Here is a 15,498-nt window from a genome sequence, read left to right on the forward strand (position 1 = left end):
CAGAGCCAGGAATTGAGCCCAGACACTCTGATATGAGGATACAGGTATCCTAACTGCCAGGCTAAATGCCTGCTTCTGATCATTGAACACTGTTGGAGAGAATATGATGTTAAATCAAATCTGTGTGTGTAATTAAAAATGAAAACAGGAATAGATTTCTGCATATGTATTTTGTATTTTATTTTGTTTCTATTTTATTTCTCCAGGTTTTTATATATATATACATATATATATATATGTATATATATATAAAATTGACCAGCACTACAAAATTCACAGTGAACTACTACAGTAATCCTCTTTTTACCTCTTTCTCCCAACTGTGTTACCACTCCCCACAGTCAACCATTTCCAGCTTTTAGAACGGTTTTTTTCTAAGTTTTATTTCTATATTTCCAAAAATATGCTTCTATCATCATTTCCAGTCTGCTTTTTTACTCTCAGGTATTATCTACTAGCATTCTTTGGATGATAAGAAGTAGGTCCTTCCTTTCATTCCAGTTAAATCGGATTCTACCCTCTACCCCTTCATTAGAAGTATATTATAATACTTATAAGAATCAATATGTAGTCTTAGAATAGTTGATTATGTAAGCATGATAGGGTAATTAAATTGTTTCCTCCAAGGTACCATGTAACAAAAGATGTAAAGTTTCAGAGTGAGGGGCAAGGCCAAAGTACTGGCTTATAAGCAGCCTCTTGTATAATGGTGGTTAAGGAGAGTTGTGTGTTGGAAACATTGGTGAGACAGAGTAATGATCCCCCTGAGTAGAAAGATACACCAAGAGTTTGATGGAGCAAAGATGGCCTGGGTGTGTCCTGGTGGACATAAATGTGCTCATTAGAGAGGACTGCAGCCCAAGCAGACAACCCTGGGTGTGCTTTGCACTGTGGCCAGGTAGGGTGATAGTAGAGAGAGTCTTTGAATGGAGTGGTGGTCTTGAGAATCTGCGTGCTTTTTAAAGAGACTTTTAGCCAGTCTTCTTTCATGGATACTTGTTTCCTCCAATTGCTGTGTTTTTCAGGGGCCAGTAGCACAAATCTTGTTAGAAAGAAGGTTCTCCACTGTTGCTACACTTTCTCTTCTGATTTTTTGGGCTCTCCAGCCTGTAGAACTTAAGGGTTCTCTCTCTCTCTCTCTCTCTCTCTCTCTCTCTCTCTTTTTTTTTTTTTTTTTTTTTTTTTTTTGCCTTAGTGTTTCTCTGCTATTATGATTTGTGGGAATTTTAGTCAGAATGGTGTTAAACATATGTGTTACATCTGTAACATTTAACCTCAAAATTTGTTCTGTCATAAAGATATGTAAAGGCAATGTTTCCATAGCAAAAGACAAGTCATTCTTTAGCCCTTTTGAGTAAATGGACCTATTTCAATATTTGAACTTGTCTTCTTTTCTGTTCTTGGTTTTGATATAGCTGTTTCACCTTCCTTGAAGGGGAGAGGGAGGTTAAATGATCCTGTCCAGAGTGGGTGACTGTTCCCAACATAGGGGTCCCTGGACAGCAACCCATGATGTCATATCATACATATTCAACTCGTAAAAATTCAGCTACGATTCAAATTAATAAGGTCTTAAAAATATTTTGTTTGTTTTTTCTTTTTTCTTGGTTTGTTTTGTATTTATATTTTAAGGGCTTACAAAATATATCATTTTGCACCAGGGGGTTCCATGTACTCCTTCCCTTTACTAAAAAAGAAAAAAAAAAGAACATGAGGAGAATCAGTTCTTGGCTTTCACACTTTTAGGGACCGAAGTGCTGAAAATATAAGGATCAATTAAGAGACTATCCAAGGGTCACTTTATATTTAATTTTGCCTTAAAATATGATTTTAGACCCCGGGACTTGTGTCATATGAGAATCCATGATAACCATTCAATCTTGTTATACAGAACCAAAACACTGACTGTATTCTGACTATTGTGGCATTGTAGTATGAGAAAAATTGAGTTATAATTTGTACAAGCTAGGGTTCAAACTCTAGTCATGCCATAGTGGACATGTTATTTGACTTTCCTTAGCCTTTGGTTTTCTTGCCTCCAGTGTGGCTACCATTATATCTACCTAATAGGTTTATTTTAAGAGTTAATATTAGATGATATTTTGAGCAGCATGAAAAATGCTATGTAAACAGTATATGCTTCAAAGATTAATTTCCTTCTTGGACACACAGCTGAAAATTCACTTATTATTTTTCATGAATCAGTTATCTCATTATTTTCAGGATCTTGGTATAAGTCCAAGAAAGTTTACTCACAATTATTGAGTGGTTTGTACTTTAAAATATTCTGTGTTCTTTCTTGACTTCATTCTCAAAAAAGTTTGAATTTTTTGGAATATATTTAACCAACGATGTCAAAGATCTCTATGATGAGAGTTACAAAACAGTAAAGAAATAGAAGAAGACATAAAAAAATGGAAAAACTTTCATGCTCATGGATTGGAAGAATAAGTATCATGAAAATGCCCATTCTTCTAAAAGCAATTTACAGATTCAATGTGATACCAATCAAAATACTAAAGACATTCTTCTCAGATCTAGAACAAAATGATGCTGAAATTCATTTGGAAACACAGGAGACCTCAAATAGCTAAAGCAATCTTATATAATGAAAACAAAGCTGGAGGCATCACAATACCAGATTTCAAGACATACTACAAGGCAGTTATGATCAAAACAGTCTGGTATTGGTACAGAAACAGATGGATAGACCAGAATAGAAATGCCAGAAGTCAATCCAAGCATCTAAACGAACTTACATTTGACCAAGGAACTAAAACCAATCCCTGGAGCAAGGACAGTCTCTTCAACAAATGATGCTGGGAAAACAGGATTTCCACATGCAGAAGTATGAAACAGGACCACTACCTTACACCTTTCACAAAAATCCATTCAAAATGGATTAAAGACCTAAATTTATGTCCCGATACCATCAAACTATTAGACCATTGGGGAAACCCTGCAAGACATTGGCACAGGCAAAAAGTTCCTGGAAAAGACTACAGAGGCACAGGCAGTAAAAGTCAAAATTAACAAATGGGATTACATCAAATTGAGAAGCTTCTGCACTGCAAAAGAAACACTCAGGAAAGTGAAGAGACAACTGACAGATTGGGAGAAATGATTTGCAAACCAAGCAACTGATAAGGATTAATAACCAGAATATATAAAGAGATCAAGAAACTCCACAACAACAAAACAAACAACCCACTTAAGAAATAGGCAAAGAACTAAATAGATGTTTTTTAAAAGAGGAAATCCAAACGGTCAACAGTATCATGAAAAAATGATCAGGATCACTTGCTGTCAGGGAAATGCAAATCAAAACCACAAAGAGGGGGCTGGTGCTGTGGCTTAGCAGTTTAAGTCACCGCCTGCAGTGCCGGCATCCCATATGGGTGCCGGTTTGAGACCTGGCTGCCCCACTTCCAATCCAATTATCTGCTATGTCCTGAGAAAGTAGTGGAGGATGGCCCAAGTCCTTGGGTCCCTGCACCTGTGTGAGAGACCCGAAAGAAAATCTTGGCTCCTGGCCTCAGATCAGCACAGCTCCCACCATTGCAGCCAATTGGCAAGTGAACCAGCAGATGGAAGACCTCTCTCTGTCTCTGTCTCTCTCTCTCTCTCTTTCTTTCTCTCTGTAACTCTTTCAAATAAAAAAATCTTAAAAAAAAAAAAAACCCACAATGAGGTTTCACCTCACCCCACCCCAGTTAGAATGGCTTTCATACAGAAATCAACAAATAACAAATGCTGGTGATGATGTGAGTGAAAAGGTACCCTAATCCACTGTTGAAAGGAATGTAAACTGGTAAAACTGCTATGGAAGACAGTTTGGAGATAGCTCAGAAGTTTGAATATAGTCTACCATACGATCCAGCTATCCCATTCCTGGGAATTTGCCCAAGGGAAATGAAATAAGCAAATAAAAGAATTATCTGCACCCCCATGTTTATTGCAGCTCAGTTCACAATAGCTAAGACATAGAATCAACCTAAATGACTGTCAGCTGAAGACTGGATAAAGAAATTATGGGATATGTACTCTATGGAATACTACACAGCAGTAAAAAAATGAAATCTGGTCAATTGCAACAAAATGGATGAATCTGGAAAACATAATACTTAGTGAAATTAGCCAATTCCAAAGGGACAAATACCATATGTTCTCCCTGATCTGTGATAACTAACAGAGCACCTAAAAGGAAACCTGTAGAAATGATATTGACTCTATGGGAAGCAATGACTTGAACAGCCCTTGTCTTGACTGTTGAGGAAGAGTTTTTTTTTTTAATTTTTATTTTTTTTCCTTCTTAATACTATTGGTCGAACTCTTTACTTAACATAGAATTAATCATATGTATATAAAGTCAATTGAAAATAGATCCCAGTATAAAATGAGGGTGGAATAAGAGAGGGAGGAGCTCTATAGTTCTTCATACTTTCCCATGGACTTACTTCTAAGGGTAAAGCTAAAAATGTGCCATGGGACTCCAAATCCCATTAAGGTGGGTGGTAATATTGCCATCTTAAGTGTTAAAGTGATCATATTAAGTGTTCAGTTGATCATATCAATAGGAGTAAGTGTTAAAGGGATCATATAAATAACATCAAGTGTATGGTAGTAACAATAGATAGAATTAAAAAAAGGAGAGAATGTTCCAATATGGGAAGCAGTCCACACAGCTGACTGTGACAGCACCCTAAACAGCACTCTGACCTCAGTATCAGCCTTTAAGGCATTCTGGGCTGGCTGAAAAGCCCATGAGAGCAACTCAGGTTAGAAAGCCAAGACACTGTGACAAAAAAAAGTCCTACATGAAGGATTTCCATGAGTGAGACCCCAGGGGAAAGAAGGGGCCATCAATGAAGAATGTACTTTTCTCTGAAGGGAGGAGAGAACTTCCACTTTGCTTATGGCCATGTCTAAATACTGATGGAGATTGTGGACTCAAAAGGCTTCCATAGCCTAGGCAACTCATGTCAAGAGTCTCAGGTGATCACTGACATCATACATAAGAATGTTAATTGTTAAATTAACAACAGGAGTCACAAAGTCACTCTCCACTTACTCCCCTTGCAGGACCTCTGTCCTTAATGAGTTGTACTATGAGAATTAACTGTAGAACTTGTTCTCAAATAGTTATTTATATTATGTGTATGTGCAAAGTGTTGACCTCTTTACTTAGTATAGAGTTGGTCTTCTATATATAAAATTAATTAAAAACGAATCTTAATGGAGAATGGGATGGGAGAGGGAGGAGAAGTGGTGGGAAGAGAGTTGGGGTTGGAGGGTGGGTATAGGGGGAAGAATTGCTATATTCCTAAAGTAGTACATATGAAATTTCTACTAATTAAATAAAAGGTTTCTAAAAAAGAGTGTGAATTATGGGTAACTGTCTTAGCAGTTTTAAATATATGTAAATGAGGTTCCAAGGAAGCTAAATAATTTACCCAAGGTCACTACTGGGATCCGAACCCAAGTAATGATAGCATTTCCCACCTTGATTTAAGAGAAAAGATGGCCAGCGCTGCGGCTCACTACGCTAATCCTCCGCCTAGTGGTGCCGGCACACTGGGTTCTAGTCCCGGTCGGGGCGCCGGATTGTGTCCCGGTTGCCCCTCTTCCAGGCCAGCTCTCTGCTGTGGCCCAGGAGTGCAGTGGAGGGTGGCCCAAGTCCTTGGGCCCTGCACTCCACGGGAGACCAGGATAAGTACCTGGCTCCTGCCATCGGATCAGTGCGGTGCGCTGGCCGCAGCGTGCCGGCCGCAGCGGCCATTGGAGGGTGAACCAATGGAAAAGGAAAACCTTTCTCTCTGTCTCTCTCTCTCCCTGTCCACTCTGCCTAAAAAAAAAAAAAAAAAAAAAAAAAAAAAAAAAAAAAAGAGAGAGAGAGAAAAGATGAACTCTGCCTTTTCTTATACTTTGACCTCCTAGAAAGGTCATATTAGTTTTTTTGTGTAATGAAAAGTCATGGGAAAGTTGTTCTATAAGGGAGTGATATGAACTATTGTATATAGATTGTACATTTTTGGTTATAACGTTGATAAAACCTAACCCATCCTAGATTAGGCAAAAAGGAAAAAATGGATTCATTTGGAATTCTGAGAATGGTTAACTCAGCAGACTCTAGAAGGGGCACGTATGCAGGTGGGCATAGGAATAGTTGAGTCTGGGGAATTGAACCCCTACCAGGACTTTCATTCCGTGTTTCTTCTACTCCTTTCTTGACTTTTGCCATTCTTATTACAGACAGGCTTTTTTTCTTTTTTAATAACTTCAGTATCAGGTTACTTCTTAATTAAAAATATTTATTCATTTTTTATTTATTTGAAAGTAAAGGCAGAGAGAGAGAGAGAGAGAAAGAGAGAGAGACGGAACGAGGTCTTCTATGGTTTACTGTCAAATTGCTGACAACAGCTGGAATTTGGGTGGCCAAAGCCAGGAACTAGAAACTCCATCTGGATCTCCCACATGAGTGGCAGGGACTGAATTACTTGAGCTGTTACCCACTGCTTCCCAGGATGCACATTAACAGGAAGCTGGATCTGAAGCAGAGTTGCTGGGACTTGAAGCAGGCGCTACAGTATGGGATGTAGGTGTCCCAGTCAACAGCTTAACGCTAAGCTGCAATACCTGTGCCAAAAACCAGAGCCATTGGCAACCCAAGTTTAACATTTTACGTGGCGCAAGGTGTAGGAGAGTCCATTTTGCTGCTGAGCTTCAGTTTGTGAAACCCCAGGAAGGACCCTGATTCAGGTCTCACCCTTGGAACACTTAACTATAGCCTGAGGGTAGAGCCATACAAATATGGCTTCTGTTGAGTCAGCCTTGTAGACCTGGGATTTTAGGATTTGGAGGACTGGTAAACCTGTTTGAAATACATTTGGCTGCAAATAACAAAGTAGTGTTAACTAATGGTGTTTTAACCTGAATGGATACTCATTATTTATTTCTTTACTATCATAACAAAAACATCTGGAGTTAGATTTGAACAATTGCTTCAGTGGCATTGTTAAAAACCTTATAGCGTTGTTGTCTACATTCTGTCTTCCTTATATAGGCTTTCTATTCCTGCTTGTCATCTCTTCATCACAGTTTGGAACCTGCCAGAAGTCTAGGTACCAAACACATATTCAGGTCAGGAAGAGAAAAGGTAGAAGCTTAGCAACATTTCTTCTTCCTTCAGTTTGTCTCCATCTCTCTCTTTTTTTTTTTTTTTTTGGAAGCCACAGCATACGTCCCTTTATAAGTCATCAGCAAGAATGGAACCACGTGAATGTGTCTGTTTGTGAGGGAGTTTGCTTGTTAGCCTCTTTGGTAAGAGGCAGCAACAGTGTAGAGGTTAGCAATGGTTGGAGCCTCAACAGGTCAGTTTGTCTGTTGCGGGGGTGGGGGTGGGGAAGTGGGCCACACTCTCAGTCGCTATGAGAATGGGGAGGAGGATACCAGGCAGCCACTCTCGTAGACAGAGACGACATGGCATCTAGAAAGTCATGAGCTTGGACTTCCAAGGCTGCTGCTCGAGGAGAGCAGACCCCAGCCGTGCCATTCTTTCTTTGCCTCCCATTAGAACTCTGGGTTTCCTGCCTTCAGGCTCTGCCCATGTGACTTTTCCCCTGGGTCTTTTATTGTTTCTTTCCCTCAGAGCTGCTGCAACTTTTCCTTATTTCAAGGTGCACGTCAGTCGGCCAACCTCATGGTGGCATCTGGTTCCTTTGAATTCAAGCTTGATCACACAACTGGTAAGTCATATCATGTCGGACCTGATGACATCTTTGATTCTGTCTTGTCCTATAAACTAACTTTTGACATCAAAGTATTTGGTTAGATGATGGATTTCTGTGTATTTTTAAATTGACAAAAAATTGCATGACATAATATTTTAAAATATGTACACATTGTAGAGTGGTTAAATCTTCCCAGTGAATACATGTCTTACTTCCCATACTTGTCATTTTTTATGGTGAAAACAGGTAAAATCTACACTCTTAGTGATTTTCAAGGACCTTGTTATCAACAGTAGTCACCGTGTTGTGCAGTAGATTTCTTGACCTTACTTCTTCTATCTAACTGAAATTTTGTGTCTTTTGGCTACATACAAGTAAGATCATGCAGTGTTTGCCTTTCGGTACCTGACTTATTTCACTTAATATCCTCCGAGTTCATGCATGTTTTCCTAAATGTCAAGATTTCCTTTTGCTTAAGAGGACAAATGTGTATGCCATATAGATATGTATATACTTCATGTTTTCTGTATCAGTTACCTGTTGATGGACACTTAGACTCCATATTTTAGCTATTGTGGATAATGCTGCGGTGGACACAGAAATGCAATTATCTTGTTGACATATTGATTTCATTTCCTTTGGATATGCACCCAGTAGCGGAACTGCTGGATTATATTGTAGTTCTATTCCTTCCTTCCTTCCTTCCTTCCTTCCTTCCTTCCTTCCTTCCTTCCTTCCTTCTTTCTGTCTGTCTGTCTTTCTGTCTGTCTGTCTGTCTGTCTGTCTGTCTGTCTGTCTTTCTGTCTTTCCACGCAGAGTGGACAGTGAGAGAGACAGAGAGAAAGGTCTTCCTTTTGCTGTTGGTTCACCCTCCAATGGTCACCACGGCTGGCGCGCTGCTGGTCTCCCATGGGGTGCAGGGCCCAAGCACTTGGGCCATCCTCCATTTAGTTCTATTTCTAGTATTTTTGCTTGTTCATGTTGTCTTGTGTAATGGCTCTATTCATTTACACCCTCACCAGCAGTGTACAAGGGTTCCCTCTTCTCTGCATTCTGGTTAACACTTCTTTTCTTTCATGCTTTGATAATAGCCATCCTCACAAGTATGAGGTCATATTTCATGGTGGTTTTAATTTGAATTTCCTTGATGATTAGTGATGTTGAGCTTTTTAAAAAATGTTTATAAGTTGTTGGCCATTCATATGAGAAATGTCTGTTCAGGGTCCTTTGTGCCTTTTTAAATTGGATTATTTTCTTGCTGTTGAGTTGTTCCTTATATATTTTGGATATTAACCCCTAAGTATGACTTAAATTTTTTTCTTCCATTCTGTAGGCTGTGTCTTTACTTTATTGATTATTTCCTTTGCTGTACAGAAATTTTTGGTTGATGTAATCTCATTTGTCTGTTTTTGCTTCTGTTGCCTATACAATTTGGGGATTTCTTAAACAAATAAACTTTTTATTTCTGCAAAAAGCAGAACACATGATGCATGCTCCATACATTTTGGCTAGTTCCTTATGTACAAGAATGTTTGTTTAAAACCTTAATTTATCTATTAGAATAATTTACATTGGCAACGTGCTTCTGAAATGCTTTGGAAGAGAACTGGGGAGAAAATCTCTTTAGGGTACAATCCTTTGGCCTAGGTCCAATTTTGTTGTGGGACAACATCTTAAATGACAGTTTCCTCCTCAGATCCCCTGATGGCGCATCATCGCACAGGTAATAATCAATAAAGGGTCTTTATTTTCCCAGTTGAAGCCACCGTTAGGCTTCTATTAGAGACAAAACAGCTGCAAGGCCTGTCCACTGTGCTATTTTGGTCCTGCCTGTTTTTGAAGTATTTTCAGTAATACCAATGGATTGTTGAATTTTACTTTCTCTGGAGTCAAGCGGCTATTATGCATGGGCGGAAAAGGAAAGGAGAGAATTTAATGTAAGCACTGCAGTTTTTCAAAAGAAGTCAAGTTCTTTAGAGAAAGAGGAGATAGCAGTGGGCAGTGCTACTCTGTGTGAAAAGGTGAGATGGTTGGAAAACAGCGCAGCCATCGGTCAGCCCCGTGTTTGCTTAGTATTGGATGAATGAAAATTCTATTTGTACTTGAGGATGATAGAATTTGAAATGGTCGTATTTCAGCTTCATAATGTTCTTGAGAGTGTGGCACACTTTTTTGTGTCTTTTTTTCTTTTCATCTTTGATGTCCAGCTGGTATTTTGAGACAAGAGTATGATTATGGAATTGGATTTGAAGAGCAGCACTAAATCATTCTCACTTGGTTCTTGACCTTCATCCTAAACAGAATAGATTTCATGGGAGGAATCAGTTTGGGAAAGATATAATTTAATTCTGCTACGGGTCAACCAGAAAGGTTAAGTCCTTTAAGTTCCTCATTCTGTGATGCTGCTTGGTGATGTTTTTGAAGAAAGCCATTTTTAATATTAGAGTTACTTCCTTCTTGCCCTGTTTTAAAATTTTGGGTCAGTTTTTCTTAGTAGTATTTATTTCTGTGTCTTTTATGCTTTTTCTTGTGAATTAAAGATGATACTGCCTCTATTTTGACATGCCAGGTGGCAAGTACTTAGTATTTGGAAAAGTTGTCATTGGAAATTGGAAAGATTTGTTTCCTACCTCCTCTGTCCCTTGAAACAAGATAATAGATGAGGATTGCTGTGAGGTTTTCTTCTGTAAGATTTTTATATAACTGCCTTTTGGACAAAAATCCACTAAGGAAATCTCAGACAATTTTTTTTTTCTCTTTTTTGTAGAGTTCTCTTTACTAAATTCCCTTTTCAGGAGGCAACTCTCCACTCTCACTGCACTCAGGTTTGCCACATGCACGATATGGCACTGCTGCTTCCCTTTGGAGGAACATTTTGGGTCTGGTAGGCAGACTCTGTAGTTGTTAACCCAGGACACCAGGCTCTGAAACGCTCTTGCTTTGGGTATGTTCTTTGCAGATGTGGTCTCGTCTACACAGTCCTCTCATTTCTTTCTTTCTTTTTTTTTTTTTTTTAAGATTTTATTTATTTGAGAGGTTTAAGATTTTACTTATTTATTTGAGAGGTAGTTACAACAGTGAAAGGAGAGGCAGAGAGAAACCTCCCATTTCTTTTATAAATATGATTATTTTACATTTTCTTTAGGTTCCCCAACCAGCTCTTATCCCGTTGCCTACTCTGACCTCCTGTCTCCTGAGAGGTTCCAAGCAGGGTGCCCCAGCTGTGCAGTGAGGATGCCCTGGAAGGCCTCCCACCCCGCGAGCAGTGCCCTTTGCTGTGCTGATCTCTTGTTGTTCCTTGTTACTCTGCTTCCTCACTCTGGCCTCACCACCCTGCGACTTCACATTTCACCTGTTAGCTGTCATTTTCAACCCACCCAACGTTTTGCTCAGCAGTGTTTCTTCATTAACATTTTCCCATCTTTTGTGTGTGAGTTGGAATGTTCTAGTAACTGCTTCCTTCAGATGTGACCTGGTTTACTTGGCAGATAGACTCATTTTGAGGGAAACTGTGCTGTGGATGTTTTGTCCCTTTTCTGTGAACTGCAGATTGTCTATTGGGCTTCTTGCTTTTGGGCATAGTGAATGTGATGACATAGAATCTAGAAATTCTTAATAGCCTAATTTTATTAACTTTTTGGACTACTCAAGGTCACAAAAAGTCAGTGAAGCCTGAGCCAATTCCAGTATATGATGAAATAACTGTAGCACCTGTGAAGTAAAACATAGATATAGTGTTTACAGGGACCAATGAGAACAGATGTAAGAGACACAATTTTCACGTCCATATGTGCACCACAGGTCCTCTGACCCAGATAAAACTCAGTCTTCCAAGAGGGCAGCTGTCTCAGTAGCTTAGTTTCCAAGAGCGGAGACTTGATCCTGTGCTCTGACTGTTAAAGCACCAAGCTTAGTACTTTGCCCCTGCTAGGCATCCTTTACAAATGGGTCAAATGAAATGATGACTTCAGAGATTGAGTAAGCAATGCATGTACCACAATACATAGTTGAATGAGCACATGAAGCAATTCAGTTTGTGGCATGACTGGAAGCGAGACCTCTACTCCTGTCTGACATTCATTTAACTACATGTCATTACCTCTGCTGGCTGCATCCTCACCTTTAGACCCTGGCCTCTCCAATCTGGTGTGTTTTTTTTTTTTAAGTGTAGACAGTCTGTAAAACCTTAGAGATCAGATACTGGTCTCAAGCTGGCCTCCACTCCATGGTAGTAAGTTACGTTTCTCAGACCCATTTTAAAGAAACAACCCATTTCGTCCGGCGCCGCGGCTCACTAGGCTAATCCTCCGCCTAGTGGCGCCGGCACACCGGGTTCTAGTCCTGGTTGGGGGCCGGATTCTGTCCCGGTTGCCCCTCTTCCAGGCCAGCTCTCTGCTGTGGCCAGGGAGTGCAGTGGAGGATGGCCCAAGTGCTTGGGCCCTGCACCCCATGGGAGACCAGGATAAGTACCTGGCTCCTGGCTCCTGCCTTTGGATCAGCGCGGTGCGCTGGCCGCAGCGCACCAGCCGCGGCGGTCATTGGAGGGTGAACCAACGGCAAAGGAAGACCTTTCTCTCTGTCTCTCTCTCACTGTCCACTCTGCCTGTCAAAAAAAAAAAAAAAAAAAAAAAAAAGAAAGAAAGAAACAACCCATTTCAAAAAATTGTTTAGAATGTATAGTTATTGCTTCCTTCCATCCTTTTCATTCTTGTGTCTTGCGTCATCCTAACACACATCCCTTAAGTAATTGGGGCCATTGTCAGGAGAGGTATAATGGAGACCTTTCATTGACTTTCCTGGTTCCTTTTCTGATGTTGTCTTATGCACTTTTGGACTTCTTGTGCTCTGTTACCATCCCAGTACACTGATGGCTGTGTTGGTTCCTAATATCTTGTTATCATCAGCTCATTCTTTGATATGACACTTTCTTGGTTGAACTTCTATTTTATTCCAGATACCATTCTAGCTACTCAAGATAGCGGAGAGGGAAAAAAGGACAAAAATCTCCACTGTTGCAGAGTTTATGTTCTTGAAGGGAGAGGTAAACAAATTAGTAATCTAGATTACCTTCTCCATCCCTCATGCTTTTCCTTTACTCTTAAGCCTGACCTTCCTTCCTCTAGAGTAAGTGGGGCCATCTCTGCTGAGTGTGCCTAAGACACATGAGACCAAATGGCAAGTAGAGCAAGAAGAAATGCTGGTGTGTGTGTGTGTGTGTGTGTGTGTGTAAACTGGAGACAACTGGAAAAACCTATAAACAATAAAAGTATAAGTCACATTAGAAAGCCAGGTTTAGATTAGGGAAAGGTTACTAAAAATACTAAAAAATTAGTCTTGTATATTAGTTGGCTTATTTCTGTCATCGTAACTTTTTCCTTCAGGAAGAGACTTTAAGACTTAGGTAAAATTAGTGTTCCCTGCCTGTGTTGTACCCTATTGCGTCTATCTGTGGCAATTTCCCACATAGGTATCCTAACCTGGGAAAGATTTAAGCTAGAGCTGTGGTTGGGGTCATCTGCAGATAGAAGATAATGAATGCCTTAAGGAAGAGTGCACGCTCTATAAGGGAATGAGTGTATAGGATGAGATGGGCCAGGGAAGTGATGAGAGAGAGAGTTTATAGGCAGAGATGGGAGAGAGGAGATCCCTGTGAACAGCCACATGTGGGATTCCAAAAATACCCTTTAAGAGACTGAGAAATGTATGTGGAGTGGAATTATAGTAAAGACACATTTGAGAGTTATGCCTTTCAAGTGCTGTAGAGGTGTCAACAAAGCTACACACAAAATGAATCCACTGAATTTAGCAAAATTCTAAGTGAGAAGCCCAGGGAGCTATGGAATAAGCACAGCAAAACACAAGGAATCGAACCAAAGAAGCACTGGCCAAAAGAAGCAGAGAAGGGAGGTGCTAGGTCCATGCTTCCTGCCCAGTATCACATTTCCCGTGTCTGTGAATAGGCTGTTTTTGTTCTACATGGCGATTTAGTGCAATCAGAGAGATGGCTCTCACATTAGTGAGCTCCCATTCGATGTAACCCATTTCCATGAGAAATGCATTTCCAAGAGGAGACTGTGTTGTGCTCTGTTGAAAATCAGCCTCTAGGAAACTCATAGGGGAATTCTGGGGGGAAAAGGAAAAGCTTCCAGGGAGATGTTTTAAAATCCTTTGAGCCGCGTATAATCACTGCAAACTTTGCATGTATATTGACTGTACATTAAGAGCACTTTCTGCAGTAAAGACCTCAAAGGCACTAGTCCATTATGAGAACAAACAGCAATTTAAAGCAATATTTTCCAGAGAAAAGAACCAGGAGGAACAAAGATGCCAGAGTTGGGGCTCTTTTGTCCTGTTCATAGGTGAGAAAGTGTGCTTTTGATTGATATGTACCAAAGACTGTGTTCAGCATAGTATGGTTTGGATGGTTAATGAATGTTCAGAATAGTAATTTGAAACATTTGGGGTGGTGCCTCCAGGCGCTTTTTCCAATACCTCTTTTATTATCTCCAATATCTGGAACATGCAGACGGAGAATGGAAATCACTGTGCTGCCTCTCCTTTGCTCCCTTTCTCATGAGTCCGAGTGCTCAGACTCTGTATAACAGCAAGACCTTCCGCTCCCATGATTTCTGCCCTTTCATTTTTAGTAACGGGGCTAAAACTTTTTCTGTGAAAGGCATGAGTTTATCATCTTTGGAAGACAGGACCCATGATGAGTCCAGCGTATCTCTTTGTGCATCATTTTCTTCGGATTTTTTTCTTACAGAAGGGTTTGTTTATAGAAATGTGGAATGGCCTTGAGGGGGGAAACATTTACTTTCTAATTAAGATCAATGTACCGAAATGAAAAGATTATTTTTCCCCATTCTCATGTGTTTGCTTCATGTTTATGTTTGATTTTTGCAGTCACACATTTTGCGTTGGTGGCATTTGGTAGCAAGATGCCACACAGATAAGATGCTACTGAGGACTATCAGACCATGACAACTTAATAGCATCTTGGTAATGTGTCCAACTCAAATCTATTCAGATTCATATACAGCATAATTTCATATGCCCCTTAGAAAAATAAAAACAAGAAACAACACCATTATACAACACACCACTAATTTCAGGCTTCATTTACAAGCAAGTAATGCTTTACTGTTAAATAAATATTAAAGAGCTATCTATTATTCTGTGTTGTGGCTGAAAAGTATTGGTCATGCAGTAACCCAGATAGTTAATATATTTGCATTAAATTAGATAAAGACAAAAAAAAGTATAATAAGAGTCAGAATACACCTTTGCTTAGCCCTAGAATATATTACCTCTTTTTGATGCCATAGCAGTATTTCAGATACTATACAATTTATCATGGACAAAGTCATTAAACTTCATGATACTCTAAGCTTGTTAGAATACTGAAAGTATGCATAGCCTTCTTTTCTCTGGTTTCTATTATACTGCCAGGAAATCTGAAGATTAGTAGCATAAGGTTGACATTTTTGGAGGTGTACTATGTTCCAGAGAGTATGCTGAAGATTTTGCATATATTATCCATGATCTTCACAGTAATACTGTCCCCACTGTACAGATTAGAAGAATAAGGCTGGCCGGCGCTGCAGCTCACTAGGCTAATCCTCCGTCTTGCGGCGCCGGCACACCGGATTCTAGTCCCGGTCGGGCCGCCGGATTCTGTCCCGGTTGCCCCTCTTCCAGGCCAGCTCTCTGCTGTGGCCAGGGAGTGCAGTGGAGGATGGCCCAAGTCCTTGGGCCCTACACCCCA

At 40.0% G+C, this 15,498-nt stretch overlaps 1 protein-coding gene and 1 non-coding gene across 15 annotated transcripts in view; both read left to right on the plus strand.

Moving 5' to 3' along the window:
- Positions 1–15,498, plus strand: part of RBMS3 (RNA binding motif single stranded interacting protein 3) — a 1,620,164-nt gene that overhangs the window by 80,849 nt on the left and 1,523,817 nt on the right. The window lies entirely within an intron of this gene.
- LOC108177938 (uncharacterized) overlaps positions 1–15,498 on the plus strand; it is a 148,200-nt gene that overhangs the window by 35,734 nt on the left and 96,968 nt on the right. For 3 of the 6 annotated variants that reach the window (XR_016232883.1, XR_016232885.1, XR_016232887.1), the window contains exon 2: positions 7,649–7,745. The exons of 2 other annotated variants lie outside the window; for them this stretch is intronic. This is a non-coding gene — a transcript (uncharacterized LOC108177938). The remainder of the gene's footprint in view (positions 1–7,648; positions 7,746–15,498) is intronic. One more of the 6 variants, XR_016232884.1, reaches the window with a different exon arrangement.

The sequence above is a fragment of the Oryctolagus cuniculus genome, chromosome 4 (assembly GCF_051225735.1).
Source record: "Oryctolagus cuniculus isolate XC-2025 breed Fujian yellow rabbit chromosome 4, ASM5122573v1, whole genome shotgun sequence".
NCBI classification, from domain to species: domain Eukaryota; kingdom Metazoa; phylum Chordata; class Mammalia; order Lagomorpha; family Leporidae; genus Oryctolagus; species Oryctolagus cuniculus.